General features: G+C 40.2%; 1 long non-coding RNA gene across 3 annotated transcripts in view; it reads right to left on the reverse strand.

Moving 5' to 3' along the window:
* The window catches only part of LOC142345542 (uncharacterized), a 168,777-nt gene extending 164,211 nt beyond the window's left edge, over positions 1 to 4,566 (reverse strand). For all 3 annotated transcript variants that reach the window (XR_012759340.1, XR_012759339.1, XR_012759338.1), the window contains exons 1-2: positions 4,369 to 4,566; positions 175 to 265 (exon numbers count right to left, since the gene is read on the reverse strand). This is a non-coding gene — a long non-coding RNA (uncharacterized LOC142345542). The remainder of the gene's footprint in view (positions 1 to 174; positions 266 to 4,368) is intronic.
* Between the last annotated feature and the right edge of the window lie 19,152 nt (positions 4,567 to 23,718).

Below are 23,718 nucleotides of genomic sequence, written 5' to 3' on the forward strand. Positions count from 1 at the left end.
CAAACGTAAACACACTCATACACACACAAATACACAAACCCACACATATACACACACAATAACTTACACATATATAACATACACACAAAGATTCTTTTATCTGACGCACGTTTAGTTGGACACAAAAATGGACGTTTGAGTGAATTACATAAAGAAGAGAGAGTCTGAACTAACTTTCACAGGAATATCCATGCTGAGTGAAGAATCCACTTGAGTTAGTCAAAGGGAGCACAAGAGTAGGAAAATCACACAGAACTCACTCACACTGAAAGTAAAGATAGAACTTCATTTGTGTCATTAATAAGGGAAACGGTTAAGTATTTCTATCGATCTTGTCGTTATTGCATCTATTCGATCGTTTAAATTTATGATTTGCGGTGTGAATTTAAATTCATTCGCTAAAATTAGTTTGGTGGATTTCGCGACGTGAAATCCCATCTAATTTTGTTAGAGAAACTATCTGTCCTTGACTTTAAAAGATTGTGTAATTCGTTATGCGAAATCACTCTCTATATGACTAGAATGATTTTGCTTAGAGAATTTTGTCTGCATTTAGTCAGGTTTATACACTTTCTTTTATAAGGCGAATTGAAGTTAAAAGACGATTAACTTAATAGACGAGTTTTAGTTTAAATGAGAAGACAATGAAATTCTGTTAAAAACCTAAATATGAAAAAGATTTTTTTGAAACTTAAATATGAAAGAACAGGTAAACTAAAATTATATTCAAATGGTTAAATACGCTTAAAACAAACAATACTTCAAATCTTTCAAGCAAACTTATAAACATCAATCAATTTTCCTAGAGAATCACATTACAAAAAATTCGCAAAAAAATCATTCAGCGTTTTTCTGGAAAAATAAAATTGCCAAATGAAACCATTGTGGTAACTTATTCCATTTTTGAACGCATTGACGAACAATCGCAATCATTCCAAAATTGGTTTTGAGTCTAATTTTGAATTGTTTTATTCGAGTGTTTTGATGACTCAGATACACGTGAAAATTTCCAGAATATTCTGGTCTGGCCATGTCAAAATGAAACTTGTTCAGCAACATTTTTGCTATCGTTAGATTAACTGGTAGGATCTATATTAGCAGATTTCTCGTCTTGACACGCTTTTTCCGTAGAAAGCACACTTTTATACCCCAGTTAATCTGTCGATTGAGGCGTTCCATGTTTTTAGCGAATAAATTTTTTAAAAGAGATTGCCGAAAACAAGGAGTGTGAAAACACAAGCATTTTCAAAAAATTCGCGTGTTCAGGGGAATTGGATGTCTTATTAGTTATTTTGAACTTATAGCAAGGGCCATCTTTTTTAAGGTTTCATTCGGCTGCTCAACAAAATTAATGTTCCTGTCATTTTGAATACCAACGTATGTGCAACATTTTTGTGTTTTGAGAATTCCATTTTGGTTTTAAAAATTGATCCAAAATCAGATTTATTGCGCAAAAAAAGGAACAATTTGGTGATGTTTGTGTTCAAAATTAGTTTGTTCATCTCTACATATTCTTCTGTTTTCCATAAATTTCCATGAGTTCGCCATGCAGGCTACTTTCTTTTCCACAACAGACAATACCTGCGTCATCTGTGAATTGAATTACTCTCCGTTGTGTTTATGATAGATGAAAAATAGTTCACACATAAAAGAAAAAAGGGTGATCCTTAAGCAGTTCACTGTGTCACACCGTGATTCACAATTTCACACTCAGAAAACAAGCCGTTAAGTTTAATTTCTTGTCCGCTGTTGGCAACAATGGAAAACAAGCAATTCTATTGATTCCTTTGAAAAACCGTACATTTCAATTTTTAACGGAAATGCTATGCAAAATGAAATTAAAAGCCTCGAAAAATCCGCGAAACAAAAGCACTAGAACAATAGCAACACTTTCCTTACTTTGATTTAATATAGTAGAAACTTTCTAAACCATTTGTAAAACTGAATTGGTTTTTGACTTTAATTCTAAAATCCGAAATGCTCTTTGTTTATACCTTTATGCTTGTCAATGAAATCCGTCATCTGAGACACCCAAAAGTTTTTACAAAAAGCCAGTCAATATTTTGTACTATAGAATTCATCACAATTTTTAAAAATGGGTGATACATAGGTTGTTTTCAATTTAGTTGGGACAAATTTCTCCTTGATGCACACCTTAATTCAGACCGTAGATGTCCAATTTAGCTAATTTGCATGACTTTATTAGACAAACTGATATTTCACCAAGTCCTGCTTTTCTGTTATTGGTTCTGCTGCTTTGTTATAGTCCATCGAGTCAATGACAGAACACAGTTCTCTTTTAGTCACAGCTCTGAATGCAAATTTATGTTTGTGAAATTGATAAGAGTATTTACAAGCAATATCTGAAAACCTGAAAACTCTTAGATTAGTATATGATCTGCTTTGACAATTGACAAAAATTTTTTAATCCTTTGAAATTTCGTTCCTATCTAATCTGATTTCATCAACCTTAACCTATATCACTTGGACGGATTTGTTTAATGAATTTCCATTGCCCTTTATTAGTTGGTATTTTTTTGCAAAAAAATTGTTTTGCGCCTCCCTTTATCTCCTAATAAATACGTTTGTTACACGCTTAAAATAATTTTTCGTCTCACTGTCAGATTTTTTTTCTATTTGTCGATTAAAAATATTTTATGCAATCAAATACTTCAAATCTTGTGTTAGCAAGGGCTTAGACTTCTGAAAATTTATATCATTTATTTTACCATTGGGCATCGGTGCGTGTTTTTCAACAATTTTCTCAAAAGTATCGATGAATGAATCAAAGGTATCATTGCCATTCTCTCATAAGTACAATTTCCACTATTCTGCAAGGACAGAATCTCTGTTAAAACTGAATGTGAGAAAAACAAAAGTTTTCCTTCGTTATCATTTTATCTCTCTGAGGTTTTCAATGAGAGTTTTGATTCGAAGATAACAAGAAAATGGTCGGAGATGAAAAGGGGTTGCTGTGACATTGTAGGCAATTATTTGATCTTTCAAAAGGTAAAACTGATCGATTAGAGTAAATGCTTTATCAGTACATCTGGTTGTATCCCCGTGATTAACAATTTCTAATCCTGAGTTTGAATCAAAAATATCTAGTCTTTTTTGTCTTGTTCAGAAATTTCAAATTGTGATCTCCAATCAAACTAACGTCATCTGTTATACTATATAGCCTAACAGTTGGGTACTTAATCGATCAAGAAAAAACCCAAGACGTTTGTTCGTGAAATAGGAAACGATAACGATTACCCTTTTTTTTCATTCAGAGTGTCGCCAATTTCAAATCAAGTGGATTCAAAAAAAATTCTCAACAACTCCAAAGTTCTTCACTGTGCCTTTCTTTCAGCAACTTTTTCAATTCCTGTTTGACTTTTCTTTGAATACAAATCAGAGCTAAAGGTCAATAGTCAATATCACCCGAAGTCAAGGTCAAATAATAAATTTGGTTCAAAGCGCGCATACACAATGTCTTTGGAAGATATTTGACGGAGTTTGTTTAAAAAAAAGTGTCGGATCTTTTCCGTTTGTGCCCCCTTCCACTTAATGAATGTATATTAGTTGCAACCCGAGAGGCACGTGCCAAATTTCCTCATAATGTTTTAATATGTAATGGCACGTGAGCTGTAACGTGAGCACAAACGGAAAAGATGCAAATTTTCTTTGCCGTCTAATTCTGCTGACATTTTTAATAAATGTGCTCTGTTATATTTTCCTGATTATGACAATTTCTTTAACTCTTATAACTCATCATATATAAACTTGCCATGATACTTTCCGTTTGTAACCCCCTCCCTCCCCTCAGTGCGTTATCAATATTTAACAATATTCTTCAACCAATTTTCCTTCTACCAACTGTGAATGAAAACAGTTGGAATTCGATAACAAAAAGTGAAGACCCCTTTTGTCTTGAGGTAATGAGCTGCTGGAGGTCAACAACTGATTCTTCCAATAAGAGCAGCTACACTCTGTACCTACAAATGCATCAATTCAGCTATTCTTCATTTTCTACCCTACTCTAAATGTAATGACCAATTGGCCTATTTTGATTGCTAATGTCAACTTCCTAATTGGCAAATGTTCTCTATCATAACAAACTTTTGTAAACTTTGTAAAAGTGCTATTAACCTGTCAGTTTGTTGCAGTCGAGCTCTACTTAAATTAGAAACGTTTTTTCTCTATTCAAAGTTTAATTAGAGCTTAAAACACAAAACAAAATACGCCAAGCAAGAATTTTCTGTACCAGAAATTACACTCACAGGCCCATTTTGTAACAGTAGAGTAGTTTCCCTTTGAAATTAGTATACAAATTTGACACTAAGTTTGAACTAGGGTTTACAAAGGAGGCACAAAATTACATACCGTAAGTTTTTGACAAGGTTTCGGGGCTCAAGTTTGCGATACAGTCCAAACTAAAACTGCTGTACACTTAAAACTTCTCTGCTGCTTCTGATATTTTGGCTAGTTATTACAATAGGAACTCAATTTGTTGCTGATTCTTTTTATCTAACTCTTTGAAGAATGGAGTCTTGGGAAAGAGAGAGGAAGCACGTGCAATACTATCTTCTGAAAGTCTTTCATACACATTTTACCAAGTATGAGTCACTTTATACCCAGGTTGAGGTTCCATCCGGAAGTGACCTCTGATCAGACCGTGTCAGACGAAATTTACCTCTGACCAGACCATCCCAGACCAAATTAACCTCTGATCAGACTAATGTGCGCTCAAAACACCGTGTGCGCTTGAAATGCGCTCGAAACTAACTCTGATCAGACCTTTCCAGATTGAAAGGACCTCTGATCAGACCAAAATCAGACCATTGTCCAAACGATCCTGCAACCATGGCCCAGACCAAACCCAGACCATCGTCCAGACGATTGTGCGCTCAAAATTGCTTCTGATCAGACTATCGTGCGCTCAAAAGTCACTCCTGATCAAACTATTGTGCGCTCGAAATCACCTCACCCCACAAATTTTGTTATAATATATTCATTTCATAAAAATTGATGTTTGCATTGTTAAATTCATCTAAGGAAAAGACCACTCTAAAATGGTATCCTTGCTCAAGAAAATAAAAACTCAACTTCTGAGAAAAAATATATTTAATATACATTATTGCATATTTCGTACACAATGGATGAATTTGGACATCTTTCCATATAAAACGTCGTATTCTACAGTTAAACACAACTTGCTTGTAAGGAGACTGGCATGTTCAATCAGCTGGACCCCTTTGGTTCTGATCAAAGACATCAGGTTCTAGATTTGTCTGTGATCAGAATGCTGCTTTTTGTTGCCTTTTGGCAGAGCCAACATCTCTCGTTAAAAAAAAACAAAAAAATGAATTCCGCTCGAAATGGTCTCTGATCAAACAAATGTGCGCTTGAAGCGGCCTCTGATCAGACCATTCCCATCCTGAAGTAACCTCTGATCTTACCATCCCCAGACCTAAGTGACCTCTGATCATACCATCCCCAGACCGAAGTGACCTCTGATCGTACCATCTCTAGACCGAACTGACCTCTGATCATACTATTGTGCGCTCGAACCAAATCATAGACCCTGTAATTTTGGTCTGGGAACACACCGTGTGCGTTGGACTTCGTCTGATCAGAGGTCACTTCCGGATGGCACCTCAACCTGGGTACTGATGAATTTTTGTAGTGAGCAAGACATAACCTGAAGCAGGACAAGGCACATTTTTCTTGAGAAGTTGAATTGAGAATTGATTCAAGTCACAATGGTATTGTTTCCTGCTGTTTCCAGCAATAGAACCCCACCCCCCTCCCCCACACACGCACACCACACACACACACACACACACACACACACACACACACACACACACACACACACGTAAACACACACACACACACACACACACACACATCGCACACACCACACCCACACCACCTATACACCACACACACAAACACACACACGCGCACACACACCACTCACACACACACCACTCACGACACCACAGACACGCACCGCACACACACCACACACACATCACGCACACCACACAGGTTTTTTAGACTACAAGTTTATCAAACTGTTTCCGTCATTAGACCACAAGTTTATCACCACTCCTTTATCGCCACTGTTTATTTAGTAACAGTGGCAATAAAAGAGTGTGATAAACTCGTAGTTTAAGGCTGAAGAGTTGTGTCGATCTGGCATTAATATTTATTACACTGGCAGTTTATTTAACTGCTATTATCGCAACAGGTGTTGATTAAATATATTTACTTCATTTGTTTACACATGGACGATCTTTTTTGATCCAGGGAGAGGTGAGCTACCCGAGCGGGCTCTGATCTAGGTCGCGCATTAGGGGTTCAAAATGGCCAAATTACAGGATCTGGAAACCACTCCGCGGTTTGAATACAGTCCGCACAGACTTGGCAGAAGGTCTGGGAAGCGCCTAGCATCTGAACAAGCGTGTAGTATGCACACACACACAAACACACACAGACTTAGAAACACACACACACACACGCATACACACCACACACACACGTGCACACAAACACATACACACACACGTACACACACACACACACACACACACACACACACACACACACACACACGCACACACACCACTCACACACACACACGCGTACACACACACCACAAACACACAAACACACGCGCACACACAAACTCACACGCACCCACACATACTTAAACACATATACAAACAAACACACGTACACACACACCACACACACACACGCACACACGCGTACACACACACAACACACACACACGTACACAAAAACGAACGCACACATACACACACCACACACACACACACACACACGTACACACACTACACACAAGCGCACACACACAAAAACACACACACACACCACACACACACGTACACACACACGCACACGCACACTCACACACGTACACACATACACACACGTACACACAACACACACACAAACACGCACGCACACACACACACGTACACACCCCACACACACGTACACACAAACACATACACACACGTACACACACACACACACACACACACACACACACACACGCACACACACCATTCACACAAACACGCGTACACACACCACAAACACACAAACACACGCACACACACACACACACACACACTCACACGCACCCACACATACTTAAACACATATACAAACAAACACACGTACACACACCACACACACACACACGTACACACACAACACACACACACGTACACACAAACGACCGCACACATACACACACCACACACACACACACACACACACACACACACGTACACACACAACACACAAGCGCACACACACAAAAACACACACACACACCACACACACACACGTACACACACACGCACACGCACACTCACACACGTACACACATACACACACGTACACACAACACACACACAAACACGCACACACACACACACACGTACATACCACACACACACGTACACACAAACACATGCACACACACGTACACACACACGCAAACACACACGTATGCATACACCCCACTCACACACACACACATACACACACATGTGCACACACACACACGCACACACGCACACACGCACGTACCCACATATACACGAACAAGCGTACACGCACACACCACACACACAGACATACACACACGTACACACAACACACACGTACACACACATCACGCACACCACACAGGTTTATTAGACTACAAGTTTATCAAACTGTTTCCGTCATTAGTCTACGAGTTTATCACCACTCTTTTATCGCCACTGTTTACTTAGTAACAGTGACGATACAAGTGTGTGATAAACTCGTAGTCTGAGGCTGAAGTGTTTTTCCAGTGTCGATCTGGCATTAATATTATTACACTGGCAGTATATTTAAATGCTATTATCGCAACAGGTGTTGATTAAATATGTTTACTTCATTTGTTTACACATGGACGATCTTTCCGATCCAGGGAGAGGTGAGCTACTCGAGCTGGCTCTGATCTAGGTCGCGCATAGGGGGTTCAAAATGGTCAAATTACAGGATCTGGAAGCCACTCCGCGGTTTGAAGACAGTCCGCACAGACTTGGCAGAAGGTCTGGGAAGCGCCTAGCATCTGAACAGTCGTGTAGTATGCACACACACACGCACACACAAACACACTTACGCATACACACACACAAACACGCCACACACAAACATACACACACACACACACACCACACACACATACATACCACACACATACACACACACGTACATACACACACACAAACATACCACACACATACACACACACAAACACATCACACACACGCACGCACACACACATACCACACACACAAACACACCACACACAAACATACACACACACACACCACACACACATATCACACACATACACACAAGTACACACAAACACGCACACAGACACGCACGCACACACACACAAACATACCACACACATACACACACAAACACACCACACACACACACAAACATACCACACACATACACACACACACAAAAACACCACACACAAACATACACACACACGTACACACAAACACGCACACACACGCACACACACACACACACACACACATACCACACACACAAACACACCACACACACACATACACACACACCACACAAACATACCACACACATACACACACACTTACATAGACGTACACACACACGTACACACGCACACACACACACACACACACACACACACACACACACACCTCATACATACGTACACACACACACACACACACCAAACATACACATACAAAACATACACACACATATAAATGTACACACTCACGTACACACGGACACACACACACACACGTACACACACACACACAAGAACACAAAAACACGCACACACACACGCACGCACACACACAAACAAACCACACACATACACACACAACCATACCACACACAAACATACACACACACACGTACACACAAACACGCACACACACGCACGCACACACACACACATACCACACACACATACCAACACACGTACACACACCACACACACACGTACACACACACAAGAACACACACATACACACACACGCACATACACACACGTACTTACACACACACGTACACACACCACACACACACACACGTACACACACACACACACGTACACACCACACACACACGTACAGACACACGCACACACACACACACACGCACACACACACACACATACTTACACACATATACAAACAAACACACGAACACACACCACAAACACACACACGTACACACACAAAACACACACACACGTACACACACACGAACGGACACACACACACACCACACATACACACACACGTACACACATTACACACAAGCGCACACACACAAACCACACACACACACACACCACACACAGACGCACACGCACACACACACACGTACACACATACACACACACACGTACACACACCACACACACACACACACGCACACACACACACGCACGCACACACACACAAACATACCACACACATACACACACACAACCACACCACACACAAACATACACACACACGTACACACAAACACGCACACACACACGCACACACACATACGCAAACCACACACACATACACACACACACACCACACACACGTACACTCACAAAGAACACACACGTACACACACGTACATACACACACGTACTTACACACACACGTACACACACCACACACACGCGTACACACACACGTACACACCACTCACACACACGTAAAGACACACGCACACACACGCACACACACATACTTACACACAAATGCAAACAAACACGTACACACACCACACACACACACACACACGTACACGCACACAACACACACACACGTACACACACACGAACGCAAACCACACACAAGCGCACACACACACAAAAACACACCACACACACACGCACACGCACACACACACATACGTACACACATACACACACACACACGTACACAGACCACACACACACACACGCACAAACACGCACAAGTACACACTACACACACACGTACATACAAACACATACACACACACGTCCACACACACGCACACACACACACACGCACGCACACACACCACTCACACACACACACACACACGTACACACACACACACAGGCAAACACACACGCACGTATCCACATATACACGCACACGCGTACACACACACCACACACACACGTACACACCACACAGACGTACACACACACACACACGCGCGCGCACACACACACACACACAAACTTACACACATATAAAAACACACACACACACACACACCCATGTACACACACACGTACACATATATACAAACACACATACACGTACACACCACACACACACGTACACACACACGCACGCACACACACAGGCACACACACACACGCACACACTCACACACACACACATACATACACACACACAAACACGCCTATGTGTTTGTGTGTTCATACATGTGGGTGTGTGTGCGTGCGTGTCTTTATGTTTGTATGTGTTTATGTCTGTTTGTATGTTCGTGAGTCTATGTAACTAAATGAGTGTAGGTATCTATGTGTATTGGTGTCTCAGTGAGCTTGTATGTGTGTTTCGGTCCATGCGTAAGTGTTTGTGTGTGTGTTTATGTGCGTGCACGTAAATTTGTGTGCCTGTGACCATGTATTTAAATGTGTGTGAATGTGTGTGTGTTTGTTTTCGTGTACGTGTGTTGGTGTGTGTGTGTCTGTTTGCGAGTATGAATCTATGTAAGTTTGTATCTGCGTGTGTCTATAAATGTAGATGTGTGTATGCTTGTGAGTTTTGTGTGTGTTTGTATGCGCGTGTAGCCATGTATGCGAAATTGTGTATTTATGTATCTGTATTGGAGTGTTTGTGCGCGTGTATGTTTGTGTTCTGGTGTGCGTGTAGATGTGTTTGTGTGCGTGTATGTGTGCTTGTTTGTGTGCGTGTTTATTTTTAAATTTGTAAGTTTATGTTTTCGTGCGTGTATGTGTGACTTTTTGTGTGAATATTTGTATTTTTTTGTATGTATGTTTGTTTGTATGCGCGTGTTTATATGTGAAAATTTGTGAATGTATTTGTGTGTGTTTGTCTCTGAAAATGTGAAGGCAATTATGTATGTGTGTGTGTGTGTTTGTCATGCCAATAAATGTGTAGCTCTTTGTAGTTTTTTGTCGCAAGATGGCTCAGCGGAAGAGCGCTGGGTCCATCACACATGTGTCCATAAGTCAAAACTATCGGCAGCTTGATATTTTAGAAAATCTAATGGTGAGTTTATTTACTATGTACTACGCTTATGTACTACAGTTGAAACATTTTACTTAGACATTTCTGCCTGACTGGGAGTTCAAAGAAAATTACAGTCCTCTGTTTGGTTCTGTCGTACGCTATCAACTTTCGGTAAGCACTTGCGTGGGCGTTAGCTTAATACTAATAGAATTTTGATTCGCGGAGGTAAATTTGAATTTAGTCCTTTCGCTCTAACTTGCGGCGCGAGTTCACGAAGAGAGAAAAGCAACTGAATTCGAATTGGAAAAGCGAAAGTATAAGTGAAGTACTTATAAACAAAGCATGAACGTGTGATCAGACATGTCTGATGACGAACCGGGAAACCAAGGTAAGATGAAATAAAAGCAACTAAAGACATGAAGTATGAAACGGAATGAAATAAGAAATGAAGGGCAAATGAAATGAACAAAATAAAAACATCTTATGAACTCTACTGCACCGAATAAACAAATTAAATTTAAAATGTACTCAGGTATCACATAACCCTTGTTGTGACAAAAAAATTGTACTTATCCTACAAATTTTTCATAATGGATAAAAGTAATGACAAAATTAACAAATCTACACTTGGTCCACGGTTAATCAAATAATAACAATATATGTACTGTTTATCATATCCAATAATGAAATAATACTAAGTTATGAGTTCTACAGTTTTCAGTTTTATGATCTTCATATAGTTCAATCATCGAGCTCTTGATTCACGGCTCGGAATACTGACATCGACTTGACGTCGTCATCCAAAGTTGGGGTCTGCTGATTGATTAGGAGGCGAGCACGAGGATCGGGGTGGTACTTCACCAATAACGGGTGAAAAATTTGTCTCCTCAGGTTGTTGAGTCGCAACTGTCTGACCTGTCTTCACAACTGAAGCAGGTGGGGCTAAAAGTTTTCGACATCTCCCACTCGGCGTGGGCGATTTGGCGTTGCCATTATGGTCGAGTCAGAGGAAGAATTATCAAAGCCCTAATATGAAGGACTACGGCGGTTCCTGTCAGATTTACGTTTGCCCTGCGATGTGGAGGCAGCAGGTAAAACTTGTTGTAAGGCTGACGATGATGCTGATTGTGATGGAAGGATCTATTCGCCGGGTGAAGCTGCTTGTTCCTCGTTAGGTTGGTTTCAAATTACGGGGATGTTGGGTATTTTGGTATTCGCCCTCACAACGCGCGTGAAAAGTTCGAACGGGAAGATGAAGCTGCACTACCGGGTTCTCGCCTGCGGTGTTTCGTCTTCTTGTCACCCTTGAGCTTGCGGGTAAATTGCTTCACGTGACTCTGGATCTGTTCCTCCACCAGCTTCTCACAGGTTCGCGGCCCACGTCGGAGTTTGCCTCTCCTGATAGTCCCGAATTTGACTATATCACTGTTCCGCACAGTGACTAAGTTTTCCTGGCTCCTTTATCCTTGAAGTTGTGGGGCTCACTTTCAAGTTGTTTGAACCTGGAACAAGAAATTTATACAGACTCTCCAGATTCTTTTTGGAGCGTCGTTTGCCATGAATCTTTTGAGCCAATTAGAGCTGTACTGCTCTTTCTGTGAGTGGGATCGGCCTGCAGACACCAGAGCGGAGGAATCTGGACTCGCCATCCGTGCTCTCTCTTTCCCTTTCGCTAGCCTCCCGCGTTGCCCGAGTCATTCCAACTCGACTTCGATATCGCAACTGTATCCATCAAGCCAGTTATCGTCAGGTAGAATGTCCTCGGGTGTGACTGTCTTCATCTAAAAAGTGGTTTACAATGCTCTCGTATGAGAAATTAGATAGTTTAAGTTTAGTAGAGATTACGCTATGTGGGGTATTAGGTTTCCGGTCAAAACGTGCTTGCAAGGGCGAAATCTGTTGTTTTCAGTTTACATATTCGCAATTGGTGAATAACGATCTTTGCTGCATGCTTTACATGAAATTGGTTATTAGCTGATTCTTGCTCTTTGATACATTCCCGTCTATTCTTAAGAGTGTGAATTAGTCTTTCTACCAAACCAATAGCACGATGGTCTTTAACAGGAGCTCCAATAATTTCAATATTATTTTTATTGCAGAAGGTCTTTACTTGATTTCCTACAAAACATTTTGCTTGATCCAGTCGAAGAGAACGATGGATTCCGTGATTTTAACTGTACATGTCCAAAAATTTTAAAACATTTGGTCCATTAGCTTTTTCGTATATACATGCAGTGGAATATTTAGAGAAGCGATCTATGGCGGCTAATAAACTTCATTCGTCGAAGATTGGTCCTCAAAAACCAATTTGGTTTTCCTGATTCGGTTCAACGCACGGTATATGAGGTCCAAATTGCGTAGCAGGGATTACAGACTTAAGATTCTTACCAATTGCTGAGCAAGGTTTGCACTCCGTTGCTTTGACTATTAGTTCGCGGTTCATGTATGGGCACCAGAAGCACGTGGCCATGCATATCACTCCCTAGGTACCTGGGTGGCTCGCGTGTTTATCGTCCATTAGGGCTTCGCGGAGGACGTTGGGTATAAGGACTTTCTCGTCTATACAGATGCAGCCGGAGCGAACATGGTGGTCTCTCCAGTTTGAATTTATATATGGGCTAAGTTCTTTTAGACGAATATCGTTGTTCGTTAGAATACAATCACGGACCTGTTTAAGGACGGCGTCATTGCTAGTGAGGGCTGCGATCAATGATTTACTGAAAATCTTATTCACAATATTGTCGAATGTAGGAATTTGGGGGCTGGGTGTTAGGGGAGTACTAATATTTGACGATAGGGCTGGGGAATTTAGGTCAGCGGGATAATAGGTTTCCGGTCAAAATGTGCTTGGAAGGGCAAAATATTTGTTGTTTTCTGTTTACATATTTGCGATTGGTGAAAAATGATATTTACTGAATGCTTTACATGAAATGAGTAATTAGCCGATTCGTTTTCTTTGATACATGCCAGTCTATTCTTTATTGTTTGAATTAGTCTTTCTACCAAACCAATTGCACGATGGTCGTTAACAGGAGCTTCAATAACTTCAATATTAATTTTATTGCAGAAGGTCTTTAATTGATTTCCTAAAAAACATTTTGCTTGATCCAGTCCAAGAAAAGGATGGATTCCATAATTTTAAATTTACATGTCCAAAATTTTTAAAACATTTGGTCCATTAGCTTTTTCGTATATACATGCAGTGGAATATTTAGAGAAGCGATCTATGGCGGCTAAGAAATAAACTTCATTCGTCGAAGGTTGGTCCTCAAAAATCAATTTGGTTTTCCTGATTCGGTTCAACGCACGGTATATGAGGTCCAAATTGCGTAGCAGGGATTACAGACTTAAGATTCTTACCAATTGCTGTGCAAGGTTTGCACTCTGTTGCTTTGACTATTAGTTCGCGGTTCATGTATGGCCACCAGAAGCACGTGGCCATGCATATCATTCCCTAGGTACCTGGGTGGCTCGCGTGTATATCGTCCTTTAGGGCTTCGCGGAGGACGTTGGGTATAAGGACTTTCTCGTCTATACAGACGCAGCCGGAGCGAACATGGAGGTCTCTCCAGTATGAATGCATATATAGGTTCTCTTAGACGATTTTGGTTGTTCGTTAGAATAAAATCGCGGACCTCTTTAAGGACGGCGTCTCTGCTAGTGAGGGCTGCGATCAATGATTTACTGAAAATCTTATTCACAATATTGTCGAATGTAGGAATTTGGGGCTGGGTGTTAGGGGAGTACTAAAATTTGACAATAGGGCTGGGGAATTTAGGTCAGCGGGATATTAGGTGTCCGGTTAAAATGTGCTTGGAAGGTCGAAATCTCTGTTGTTTTCTGTTTACATATTTGCAATTGTTGAATAATGATCTTTACTGCATGCTTTACATGAAATGCGTTATAAGCCGATTCTTATTCTTTGATACATGCCAGTCTATTCTTTATTGATTGAATTAGTCTTTCTACCAAACCAATAGCACGATTGTCGTTAACAGGAGCTTCAATAACTTCAATATTATTTTTATTGCAGAAGGTCTTCACTTGATTTCCAACAAAATATTTTCCTTGATGCAGTCGGAAAGAACGAGGGATTCCATGACTTTAAATGTACATGTCCAGAAATTTGAAAACATTTGGTCAATTAGCTTCTTCGTACATATATGCAGTGGGATATTTGGAAAAGCGATCTATGGCGTCTAAGAAATATACTTCATTACCGTTTTCGTCGACGATCGGTCCTCAAAAAATAAATATGGTTTTTGTGATTCGGTTCAACGCACGGTATATGAGGTCGAAATTGGTTAGCAGGGATTACAGACTTAAGATTCCTGCCCATTGCTGTGCAAGGTTTGCACTCCGTTGCTTTGACTATTAATTCGCGGTTCAAGTATGGCCACCAGAAGCACGTGGCCATGCATATCATTCCCTAGGTACCTGGATGGCTCGCGAGTATATCGTCTATTAGGGCTTCGCGGAGGACGTTGGGTATAGCGACTTTCTCGTCTATACAGACGCAGCCGGAGCGAACATGGAGGTCTCTCCAGTATGAATGCATATATGGGTTCTTTTAGACGATTTTGGTTGTTCGTTAGAATACAATCGCGGACCTCTTTAAGGACGGCGTCTTTGCTAGTGAGGGCTGCGATCAAAGATTTACTGAAAATTTTATTCCAAAAATGTCGAATGTTGGCATTTGGGGGCTGGGTGTTAGGGAGTAATAATATTTGATGATAGGGCTTGGGAAGTAAGGTCAGCGGGATAATAGGTTTCCGGTCAAAATGTGCTTGGAAGGGCAAAATATTTGTTGTTTTCTGTTTACATTATCGCGATTGGTGAAAATGATCTTTACTGAATGCTTTACATGGAATGAGTAATTAGCCGATTCTTTTTCTTTGATACATGCCAGTCTATTCTTCATTGTTTGAATTAGTCTTTCTACCAAACCAATTGCACGATGGTCGTTAACAGGAGCTTCAATAACTTCAATATTATTTTTATTGCAGAAGGTCCTTAATTGATTTCCTAAAAAACATTTTGCTTGATCCAGTCAAAGAAAAGGATGGATTCCATAATTTTAAATTTACATGTCCAAAATTTTTAAAACATTTGGTCCATTAGCTTTTTCGTATATACATTCAGTGGAATATTTAGAGAAGCGATCTATGGCGGCTAAGAAATAAACTTCATTCGTCGAAGATTGGTCCTCAAAAATCAATTTGGTTTTCTTGATTCGGTTCAACGCACGGTATATGAGGTCGAAATTGTTTAGCAGAGATTACAGACTTAAGATTCCTGCCAATTGCTGTGCAAGGTTTGCACTCCGTTGCTTTGACTATTAGTTCGCGGTTCATGTATGGCCAACTGAAGCATGTGGCCATGCATATCATTCCCTATGTACCTGGATGGCTCGCGTGTATATCGTCCATCAGGGCTTCGCGGAGGACGTTGGGTATAAGGACTTTCTCGTCTATACAGACGCAGCCGGAGCGAACATGGAGGTCTCTCCAGTATGAATGCATATATGGGTTCTTTTAGACGACTTTCGTTGTTCGTTAGAATACAATCACGGACCTCTTTAAGGACGGCGTCTTTGCTAGTGAGGGCTGCGATCAAAGATTTACTGAAAATTTTATTCCAAAATTGTCGAATGTAGGCATTTGGGGCTGGGTGTTAGGGGAGTAATAATATTTGATGATAGGGCGTGGGAAGTTAGGTCAGCGGGATAATAGGTTTCCGGTCAAAATGTGCTTGGAAGGGCAAAATATTTGTTGTTTTCTGTTTACATATTCCCAATTGGTGAATAATGATCTTTACTGAATGCTTTACATGAAATGAGTAATTAGCCGATTTTTATTCTTTGATACATGCCAGTCTATTCTTTATTGTTTGAATTAGTCTTTCTACCAAACCAATAGCACGATGTTCGTTATTAGGAGCTTCAATAACTTCAAGATTATTTTTATTGCAGAAGGTCTTTAAATGATTTCCTAAAAAAAGTTTGCTAGATCCAGTCAAAGAGAACAATGGATTCCATGATTTTAAATGTATATGTCCAAAAATTTTAAAACATTTGGTCCATTAGCTTTTTCGTATATAAATGCAGTGGAATATTTAGAGAAGCGATCTATGGCGGCTACTAAACTTCATTCGTCGAAGACTGGTCCTCAAAAATCAATTTGGTTTTCCTGATTCGGTTCAACGCACGGTATATGAGGTCCAAATTGCGTAGCAGTGATTACAGACTTAAGATTCTTACCAATTGCTGTGCAAGGTTTGCACTCTGTTGCTTTGACTATTAGTTCGCGGTTCATGTATGGCCACCAGAAGCACGTGGCCATGCATATCATTCCCTAGGTACCTGGGTGGCTCGCGTGTATATCGTCCTTTAGGGCTTCGCGGAGGACGTTGGGTATAAGGACTTTCTCGTCTATACAGACGCAGCCGGAGCGAACATGGAGGTCTCTCCAGTATGAATGCATATATAGGTTCTTTTAGACGATTTTGGTTGTTCGTTAGAATAAAATCGCGGACCTCTTTAAGGACGGCGTCACTGCTAGTGAGGGCTGCGATCAATGATTTACTGAAAATCTTATTCACAATATTGTCGAATGTAGGAATTTGGGGGCTGGGTGTTAGGGGAGTACTAAAATTTGACGATAGGGCTGGGGAATTTAGGTCAGCGGGATATTAGGTGTCCGGTTAAAATGTGCTTGGAAGGTCGAAATCTCTGTTGTTTTCTGTTTACATATTTGCAATTGTTGAATAATGATCTTTACTGCATGCTTTACATGAAATGCGTTATAAGCCGATTCTTATTCTTTGATACATGCCAGTCTATTCTTTATTGATTGAATTAGTCTTTCTACCAAACCAATAGCACGATTGTCGTTAACAGGAGCTTCAATAACTTCAATATTATTTTTATTGCAGGTCTTCACTTGATTTCCAACAAAATGTTTTCCTTGATCCAGTCGGAAAGAACGAGGGATTCCATGACTTTAAATGTAAATGTCCAGAAATTTAAAAACTTTTGGTCCATTAGCTTTTTCGTATATACATGCAGTGGGATATTTAGAGAAGCAATCTATGGCGTCTAAGAAATATACTTCATTACCCTTTTCGTCGACGATTGGTCCTCCAAAATCAATTTGCATTTCCTGATTCGGTTCAACGCACGGTATATGAGGTCGAAATTGCTTAGCAGGTATTACAGACTTAAGATTCCTGCCCATTGCTGTGCAAGATTTGCACTCCGTTGCTTTGACTATTAGTTGGCGGTTCATGTATGGCCACCAGGAGTGCGTGGCCATGCATATCATTCCCTAGGTACCTGGGTGGCTCGCGTGTATATCGTCTATTAGGTCTTCGCGGATGACGTTGGGTATAGCGACTTTCTCGTCTATACAGACGCAGCCGGAGCGAACATGGAGGTCTCTCCAGTATGAATGCATATGTGGGTTCTTTTAGACGACTTTCGTTGTTTGTTAGAATACAATCGCGGACCTCTTTAAGGACCGCATCTTTGCTAGTGAGGGCTGCGATCAATGATTTACTGAAAATCTTATTCACAATATTGTCGGGGGCTGGGTGTTAGGGGAGTACTAATATTTGACGATAGGGCTGGGGAAGTTAGGTCAGCGGGATATTAGGTGTCCGGTCAAAATGTGCTTGGAAGGGCGAAATCTTTGTTGTTTTCTGTTTACATATTTGCAATTGGTGAATAAATATCATTACTGCATGCTTTACATGAAATGCGTTATTAAGCGGTTCTTATTCTTTGATACATGCCAGTCTATTCTTTATTGATTGAATTAGTTTTTCTACCAAACCAATAGCACGATTGTCGTTAACAGGAGCTTCAATAACTTCAATATTATTTTTATTGCAAAGGTCTTCACTTGATTTCCAACAAAATATTTTCCTTGATCCAGTCGGAAAGAACGAGGGATTCCATGACTTTAAATGTACATGTCCAGAAATTTGAAAACATTTGGTCCATTAGCTTTTTGGTATATTCATGCAGTGGGATATTTAGAGAAGCGATCTATGGCGTCTAAGAAACACACTTCATTACACTTTTCGTCGACGATTGGTCCTCCAAAATCAATTTGGGTTTCCTGATTCGGTTCAACGCACGGTATATGAGGTCGAAATTGCTTAGCAGGGATTACAGACCTAAGATTCTTACTAATTGTTGTGCAAGGTTTGCACTCCGTTGCTTTGACTATTAGTTCGCGGTTCATGTATGGCCACCAGTAGTGCGTGGCCATGCATATCATTCCCTAGGTACCTATTGCTCGCGTGTATATCGCCTATTAGTGCTTCGCCGAGGACGTTGGGTATAGCGAATTTATCGCAGCCGGAGCTAACATGGAGGGCTCTCCAGTATGAATGTATATAGAGATTGTTCTTTTAGACGATTTTGGTTGTTCGTTAGAATACAATCGCGGACCTCTTTAAGGACGGCGTCTTTGCTAGTGAGGGCTGCGATCAATGATTTACTGAAAATCTTATTCACAATATTGTCGCATGTAAAAATTTGGGGGCTGGGTATTAGGCGAGTACTAATATTTGATGACAGCGCCTGGGAAGTTTGGGGTTGTTATAATGGGAGGGGGATTTGCGGTGCGAGTAGCAATTAATGAATTTAGAGGCTGATCTGCAGCTCGAGATGAGCTTGTAGGAGTAGAGGGTGGATTTGCGGGGCCGGAAGAGTCGTTGAATCGAACTCTTGATTGTAATTCGCTTTTTAGAAGGCATTTTATTTTTATTTGAAGTGATGTGGTTAATATCAGAGTATATTTCAAAATGTGGAGCAAATTTTTGAACAAGATTCGTGCGAAATAATTCGAGAGTGATCTGGGGCAAAAAGCACTGATTTTTTTTCGTATAGATTTCCAGAAACTTTTTCGGAATGTCTCCTATTTGGCGGGAAATTTGGCCAATTGAAATGAGTATCGCGCCTCGCGAAATACTATTCATTCCGATTTTGGAAAGATGGCTGATATTAAAATAAATTTCGTTTAGCGAGTGGGGTGTTAAATGGTATTTGCGACGCGGTGTATGCATATTTTTTAATGTCTAAATTACAGCTTGTACTTATAAATTGATTTCGCGGCGCGGGGGATAAATAATAATCATGATTATGTACACGGGTACCACGTGTGCCAACTAAATTAATCGCTTTAGTTGTAGGTTCAAATTTAGGTGTGATTTGAGGTGCGGGATCTTGTACTTGTATTAAATTGTGTAAATGAGGTGCGGATTCACAAGATTTTAATTTTAATGAATTAACGGATGCAGAAATAAGTTTTAATTTGGCAACGATAAATTCTTCATCGTATGCAGACACTTTTTTAGCCTTTTGGTTTGGATGTCTTGAAATGTAAACCACCAATGTAAACCACCAAGCGTATCAATATTAGGCATTTGATATTTATTTTTGCGAATGGCTTTGTTTAGTATTTTTGAATGCAGTGCAAGTTTGCTTCTCTGGTCTTTCTTAACGGTGACTACAATGGGGGAAAAATACTAATCAGGACAATTAGTGAGTTTTATTATGCTTTTTTCATCTAATAACTTTTTGAGGTCGTTGTTAACTTCATCCTGAAGATTAATAGGTATACGTATACCCTTACAATGACTAGGTTGGAAATTCTTGTGAAATTTGTTTTAGCCAAGTGATTTTTTGATCTTCCAATGCGAGAGATTAAGTTAGGAAATGTTAGTGCAATGTTCTCTGAATTCTGAAGATGTTGAAATGGTGTTGACTTGATTACCTGGGGATGAGGATTGCGTTACAGCTAGTCCTAAACGATCGAACAAATCTCGACCAATTAGAGAGTTCAAGACATCAGCAACGACCGTGCATATGGCCGAATGTGAAGTCGATCCATTGCTCAAAATTAAATCCGTTTTGACGACTGAAGGAAGTTTACCGATTCTTCGGGATGTGCTTCCTCGTCTACTGTATTGAGTTCTTCTTTTGGGATTTTGGGGCTTCGAATTCTTTTGTTTTCGGCAAACCTTGGCAAGGTGATTCAATAGCCCGCAATTGTTACACGTCTTGCCCTTGGCGATGCACTTATCGCAATAATTCGGGAGCCAGTTTCCGCCGCAATTCGAACAATAAAGAGGTGCAAGATTACCCTGTTTACTCAATTCGATTATCGCGAGCTACTTGGAAATTGAATTGCATTCACGCCGGCCGGGATGAAGGTCTTATTGTGTTGTTTTATTTGATGCTGATTTCGCTTCCCGAGTTCCATATTGATTGCCAATTCCAACGCCTGTCTCGGCTCTACTGTTTGTCTAAGGAGTTCTTTTTGGATCTCAGGGTCAATCAGATTGGTGATGAATACATCACATATTAAATTTTCCTCCTTATTTTGAAATTCGTAATTTTCAGCCAATTTTTTAAGCTTACCGTAGAAATGCTCAACAGTTTCACCTCGAAGTTGTTTTGTGATCAAGAAGACATGACGATCGAAGGTGATGTTCCGGGGTCGTATGACGGCAGCCTCTGAAATCTTTCAGAATTCCGCTGTGGACAACGTATCAATCATTATATTTGGGTTTTTGCAACTCAAGATGCGTCTTCCTTCCACCCCGATGCTCAAATAGAGGAGTGACACCGATGCTCAGAGTGGTCATGGCTTATCCCCGCACATGATGCCGATTTCAACCAACCGTTGACATTTGCTCCGCCAATTTAATTTTTGTCGAGCATTGCGGGCATTTCTTTCTCTCTCAGATTATGCTAAAGAGCCAACTATTCTCTTCATATATAGGTTCCAACGAGAGGTCCTTCTCAGGTTTTGGTCCCAGCAGAGTGTCGAGAATCATATTCTCTTTTGCGAGTAGTGCCAGCTTGTATTGTACTCTCCATTTTTCCCAACGAAGAAGATGGCCGAGTTCATTTGCGGCGCGAATTCACAAAGAGAGAAGAGCAACTGAATTTGAATTGGAAAAGCGAAAGTATAAGTGAAGTACTTATAAACAAAGCATGAATGTGTGATCAGACATGTCTAATCACGAAGCGCGAAACCAAGGTAAGATAAAATAAAAACAACTCGTGACATGAAGTATGAACAAGAATGAAATGAGAAATGAAGGGCAAATGAATTGAGCTCAATAAATACATCATATGAAATTCACTGCACCAAATAAATAAATTAAATGTAAAATGTACTCAGGTATCACAGGTTCACATCGTTCCGAGATACAAGAACTGGTGAACATGTTTGAGTGTGAAATGTGAAAGTTTATTTATACATCCTGCATTTATGAGGATAGACAGAGGGGAAAACTACAGAGGCGAAACAATAATTTATCTCCATGTAACAGGTTTCTTCATAATTGTTCTCTTGGTTCTTTTGCTCATTTTTGTGCATATGTACATTCTTATAATCTAGAAAATGACAGTGCACAGCAATTACACAAAGAGTGAAGTCTTAAGGTATCGATTAGCTAGGTAATAAGCATTTGTTGCGTAGCGGTGCGGTGCGTTTTTCTAAGGTAGGTTTTTGCGTGGTTGGGGTTGTTTTGTGTGAGTGTTGATGTGCGTGTGTGTTCTGGACGGTGTTTGCGGGTGTATATGTGTGCTGGGTTTGTTTGCGTCTGTTGGGTTGTTTCTTCATGCTATAGAAAGATAGCGCAGAGCCCATGGATCGGTTGAGCAAAAGTATCTCCTTCCGTTAACATTACACATTATCAAAATTTTTTCACCCCCAAAAGCTTGCCAAATCTGTTAGAGAAATTTTAGCAATTTTATATTAAAAAACTACTCTACGGATCCTTTTACAAGTTAATGCGGCCATAGGCATAAAAGCTCAATTTTCGGCACTTCCGACACTTTTCAGCAGTTACAAAACATGTTGCACATCTTTTCATATTCATTGGAGACAAAAAATTGACTAGAAATTTTTAGACATCATTTTTCAAAAATATCATTTTTCAAGTTTTTCCCACCTTATAAGAGCGAACAAAAATTTTTCAAAAAATTCTTTTTGGCGAAAAAATAGGGCAACATTTCAGTCAATTTTCAAAAATTTTCAACTATCCACCCGTTGTAGATTCTCACGCAAAAAAACGGGTTGCCAAGTGTCCGTAAATCAAGTAAATCTATCCTTCTGATATTCACGTTTGTCTTCAAAGCAACCTACAAATCTAACACCAACATTTGGCTCGTAAATAAATTAAGCCATGCATGCAACATGTGATGTTTAAACAAAATGAGAGTAATTAGTGAGTGCAAATGTATTTTGGAGTCTTTCCCATTATAGACCCGGGCTATATCTTTGTGGGGTGGGCCACAATAACTAACATGCGTATGTTCTTATATGATAATTACGATAATGTCAAAGCGTTTACACTGTCGTAAAAAATCCCTCATTTCTGCAGGCCTGAGTGAATTAAA

The sequence above is a fragment of the Convolutriloba macropyga genome, chromosome 9, assembly GCF_964194025.1.
Source record: "Convolutriloba macropyga chromosome 9, txConMacr16.3, whole genome shotgun sequence".
Lineage (NCBI taxonomy): Eukaryota > Metazoa > Xenacoelomorpha > Acoela > Convolutidae > Convolutriloba > Convolutriloba macropyga.